Genomic DNA, 5916 nt, shown 5'->3' with positions numbered 1-5916 from the left:
GCTTTATTTAAAGAAAAAAACAGAAAATTTCTAAATTTAATGATATAAAAAACTCCAGATCCTGGAACCCCAGAGGACACAAAACAGGATAAATATCAAAACAAACAAACAAAAGACACTACACCTAGACATATTATTTTCAAACAGCAGAAAACCAAAACCAAAAAGAGAATCTTGAAAGAAGTCTAAATAAACAAATAATAAAAATTAAAATGAACTGTACTTCAGAAACCATGCGAGCAAAAGAGTGCAATGATATATATATATATATATATATGTATGTATGTAGGTATGCTGCTGCTGCTGCTGCTGCTAAGTCACTTCAGTCATATCCGACTCTGTGTAACCCCATAGGCAGCAGCCCACCAGGCTCCCCCATCCCTGGGATTCTCCAGGCAAGAACACTGGAGCGGGTTGCCATTTCCTTCTCCAATGCATGAAAGTGAAAAGTGAAAGTGAAGTCGCTCAGTGCAGTCCTGGTAGGACTGCAGCCTATCAGGCTCCTCCGTCCACGGGATTTTCCAGGCAAGAGTACTGGAGTGGCGTGCCATTGCCTTCTCTGATATATATATATGTATATATCCCCTTAAATTCTGTGTTGAAAGGGAAAATCTCCACCAACCTAGAATTCCATACCCAGAAAAAGTAACAATTTGAAAGTGAAGAAGAAATAAAAACTTTTTCAGACAAAAACTGAGGGAATATATCCTTAGCAGACCTCCCATCAGAGAAACATGAAAAGAAGTTCTTCAGGGAGAAGGAACATTATATTGGTCAGATCTACCATGAAAGGGAGAATGTCAAAGAAGGACTAAATTAAGGTAAAACCTAATATTTTTTATTTTTACCATTAATCTATACTTATAAAAATTAATATAGAATGTTTTTATAAAATATGGATGCTAGAATAATGTCATTGTTATAAGATGTTCTGCTAAGAGAACAAGTAAAATGCAGCCAAGTAAATTAGTCAATTAAACCCAAAAAACTGGAAAAGCAAGCAAACAAGAAAACAATAAAAAAAAATGAGTAGAAATAGCTGCAAACATGGTAAGTGCTAATTCAACTGTATCAATAATACTTTATTTTTCTTCCAATTTTATTGAGGTATAATTGACATGTAGCATGTATAAGTTGAAGGTGCACAGCATAATAATTTGACTTTACACACATCATGAAATGATTACCAAGTTTAATGAGCATCCATCATCTGCTATAATACAAAACAAAAGAAAAAGAAAAATTTTTTTCTTATGATGAAAACTCTTAGAACTTACTTATTAACAATTTTCATATACTTCATAACATTTATTCTGTGAAAAATGTCATTGGTATTTTAATAAGGATTGCATTATCTATAAATTGCCCTTAGTAGTATGGTCATTTTAACTATATTTTTTTCTTCCAGTCCATAAGTATGGTATATGTTCCCATTTTTGTGGTTTTTTTTTTTTTTAAACTGAGCTTCTTTTTCAAGTGGCAATGGTACAAATGGGTGTTCTTTTAAATATAAATGGTCTTAATGCATTAATTAATTGAAATATACGTACTTCCTTTCCCTACAAATTCCTGTGTTAGACACAGGTAGCCCTATGAAATATAGTTAAGGTATTCTGTTGTACTTTGATACCATTAGCTTTGTATGTTTGCCTTATCCCATACTTTTAGATAAATCACAACAGCAGATTTTATATCAGTTCATACATTTTGACTCTAAATGTTTGTGGTTTCTAAATAAAAGTTAAAGGATAAAAGTTGACATTTTCATGCTAAGTATTATATGGTATCCATTATTTGTATGGCAGTATATCATTGTAATCAAAAGGAGCTGTGGAAGCTGGTATGCATATGGTTTTGACCAAAAATACTTTCTATTAAAATAAATTATTTTCATTTTTGCAAGATGACCTACTGCCATAACTCATATTCTGCACAATAAAAGAGCAACATAAGGCTACAGTGTTTATTTTCTAACTGAAATATTTGCTATGCAATTCTCTTATGTTTTTTCCATGAATTTCACATATTTGATTTCTAGTTAATTTGTCACATATAACTTTATCTGCACAACCTAATTCATGTCAGACATCATAAATCTTTTTAAGGACAACTTTCTTTTCTTACAACTCCCTTATGTGGGTACAAGGCATTTTTCCTATAGAAAACCTAAGTTATTTTCATTTTTTGGGGTCTCCAAATTGGTAGTTTTCTTTGGGAAACTACCCACTCTACCAATGATGTCACAGTAATATTTGGCAATCAATAGTTTTAATATTGTAAAGCAGTATGCAATGCAACTAATTTAAATAATATATAATATGTTGCCTTAGAGACCTGTATCATTATGTTTTGGCTTAATTACCATTTTCTTCCAATTACCATTGGCTCTCAACATCCACAGGGCCCACATCTGTGGATTCAACCAACCATAGATTGCATACTAAAATCATTCCCTGAAAATACCTAGGGACAACTATAATCCATCCTCTGCAACTTTATTTTTACCATATATAATAAGAAAATGCCTTAATTCATATTATTTAAACTGTGATTCAAAGCTCTTATTTATTAGTATATATCATGGATCAGCAAATCTTTCTGTAAAGAACCAAATAGTAAATATTTCAGATTTTGCATGTCATACAATCTTTGTTGCTGACATAGACAATGAACAAATATATGTCACTATGTTCTAATCAAATGTTATTTATGGACTCTGAAATTTGAATTTCATATAAGTTTCATATGTCATGAAATATCATTTTTTCAGTCATTCAGTCATTTTAATATAGCTCACTGACTGTGCAAAAACAAAGACTGGATTTGCCATAAACTGTAATTTGTCCATTCTTATAATATATAATATTATATATTAATAATAAATAAATATAGAACTAGACTTTTACAGAAAAAAAATCAGATTTTTGATTCAGTATTTACAGAGACTTTTATGTTACTAAATTTTCATCATACATTAGTTTTTAAAGTTTGTAGTAGTTTCTGCCAGACAAAACATCATTACAGACTCTTATTAAGAAATTTGTGAGAATGAAGATTGCAGTGGAAAAAACTAATTTATTAGAACAAATCAGGTTTGGTTTAAATTTGACCTGGTTTCTTACTAGTTTTAAAAGTTATGCTGCTTTTCTAATTCTCTGTTTCCTTACCTAAACTATGAAGGAAACATTTAAAAATTTTAAGATAATTGTGGGGATTGAAAATAATATATGTAAAGTCATTCAGTAGTTCATAGCTATCATAATAATTATCTTAGAATTATTTTATTGCAAAATTCTGTTCAAAAGCAAGTATTTTATAGCATATTTTATGGAATATCACTGATTCATTGTTAGCTGAGGATCTAAGTTTTATTCATCTGCTTTTCTTCCATTTTTTGGGGTGTTCTTACTTTATAGCTAAAAACAACCTGGAGGAATATAATGTTTAAAAACCTGAATATTAAAAAATTTGAAAATCCACTAGCAATATGCCTGTACATGGTAATCATCTCAATATGACAAATTTTTTTCAACATACATAACATAATTGATATAAAAATTGATTCATTTTAAAAATAGAAGTTTATGGTTATATACTCATGCTGCTGCTGCTGCTGCTAAGTCGCTTCAGTCGTGTCCGACTCTGTGTGACCCCAGAGACGCACACCGTCTATGGTCGCACTCTGTGCGACGCCATAGACGCACACCCCATAGGCTCCACCGTCCCTGGGATTCTCCAGGCAAGAACACTGGAGTGGGTTTCCAATGCATGAAAGTGAAAAGTGAAAAGTGAAAGTGAAGTCGCTCAGTCATGTCTGACTCTTAGCGACCCCATGGACTGCAGCCTACCAGGCTCCTCTGTCCATGAGATTTTCCAGGCTAGAGTACTGGAGTGGGGTGCTCATAGGCTTATTTAATTATGATTAAATATTAAAAATTATTAGAACAACTCATTGTAATTTTAGTCTTCTATGAAATATTATAGCAATGACAAGGTGAAAACTTACAAAGTTAATGAGGCCTCTTTGGTTAGATATATCAAAGTTCAGAAATGTATTAAAATCATAATTATTTCTGGATGTATAACTTAATATCCAGTTTTGATTATCTTTCAAATTTTTTAATATACATTTGTAATTCAGTAACAATTACTTTTCTAAGTTATGAGTTATTCAAAGAAGTTAAATACAGAGTGAAGTAAGCCAGAAAGAAAAACACCAATACAGTATACTAACGCATATATATGGAATTTAGAAAGATGGTAACAATAACCCTGTGTATGAGACAGCAAAAGAGACACTGATGTATAGAACAGTCTTATGGACTCTGTTGGAGAGGGAGAGGGTGGGAAGATTTGGGAGAATGGCATTGAAACATGTATAATATCATGTATGAAATGAGTTGCCAGTCCAGGTTCGATGCACGATACTGGATGCTTGGGGCTGGTGCACTGGGACGACCCAGAGGGATGGTATGGGGAGGGAGGAGGGAGGAGGGTTCAGGATGGGGAACACATGTATACCTGTGGCGGATTCATTTCGATATTTGGCAAAACTAATACAATATTGTAAAGTTTAAAAATAAAATTAAAAAATTTAAAAAAAAAGTTAAATAAAGTCATTGTGGAATACTCTACCCACTAAAAACCTGAGCTCAGTCTCCAGTACAAACTAAGCACAATTTTGGACTATAAATTACTATGATTTCATTCTAAATCTCTGTAGAATCGGTACAACCAGTGTTTGTATTCCAATATTCAATGACATATGTTTTAGCAGTGTGTTTATCTGACCCAAGGCCTTCATAATGCTGTATTTTAATTGAGCTACAATTTCAGCATGGAATTATTATATCAAAGTTATATAGGACAACATTTTCACATTTTTGTAGAGAACCATATGTATTTGTAAATATTTTGGTGATTGTTTGGCTTAAAAATGACCATGTGAATGTTTGAGTATAAAACACTGAATCTTAGAACAACAGGATAGAATTAGACATCAACTGTCCACTTTGACTTTTGTTTACTTTGGATAACATGTCCTGTTTTTAAAATAAAATGATCAAAACAATTTACTGGGCAATCAAGTATTTTTTCCCCCGAACAACTTTTTGATGAGTTAAGTGTAAATGAATCAGAACCATATGGAGAGAGTTTGTGTTACAACATACACTGCTTTAATGGGAAAAGTGTTTATGAGAATGCATTTTGCTTTTTAAAATTTTGAAAAATATTTTGAGAAATAGTTTAACAATTCCAAATGTGTGGCTTATTCATCTGTTCTTGGTACAATAGACATCAAAAGAAAGTCTTGGAAACAAAAACAACTCTAGGGCATGGTTAATCAGGGTGATATCCCTAAATCTGCAGTTTATCACAGCCTCTTCAACTAGGACAGGGCATTGTCTCAGGGAAGTGAACAAGGTAGTGAAAGAATAGGTTCTGTAAATTTGAAAAAAATAAAAGAATTTGTGATCATCACACAAACTTTCATTATCATCAAGGCAAACTTTTAGAGCTCTTGTAGGGGCCAGTACAAAGTACCTCCCTTCCTCACCTAATTTCTGAAACAATTGAAAAAATAACAAAAGAATCAAGAAGTGAAGAACTATAATAACACTAATATTGTTGGGAAAATACGCCTGAAATTAGAGAAAAATAGGCCTGCTTCCAGAGGACACAAAACAACTAATTTGGGAACTTTGAGTTTTCTGGGAAAAAAAATTAAACGCTGCCTCTGACCGGTCAAGTGGAAGAGGCCAAATATACTTCGTACAGAATTTTCGATATATTGTTTTCAACTAAAAGGGAACTAGATGAATGCCGATATATTAGTTTGCTAAGGTTACCATAAAAAGGTACCACAGAGTGGCTGACTCAAACAGCAGATTTTTTTTTTTTTTTTTTTTTCAGATT

Source organism: Bison bison, unplaced genomic scaffold (assembly GCF_000754665.1).
Source record: "Bison bison bison isolate TAMUID 2011002044 unplaced genomic scaffold, Bison_UMD1.0 scf7180017864260, whole genome shotgun sequence".
Taxonomy (NCBI): domain Eukaryota; kingdom Metazoa; phylum Chordata; class Mammalia; order Artiodactyla; family Bovidae; genus Bison; species Bison bison.
The sequence above is the reverse complement of the archived record's forward strand: the minus strand, read 5'-3'. Positions refer to the sequence as shown.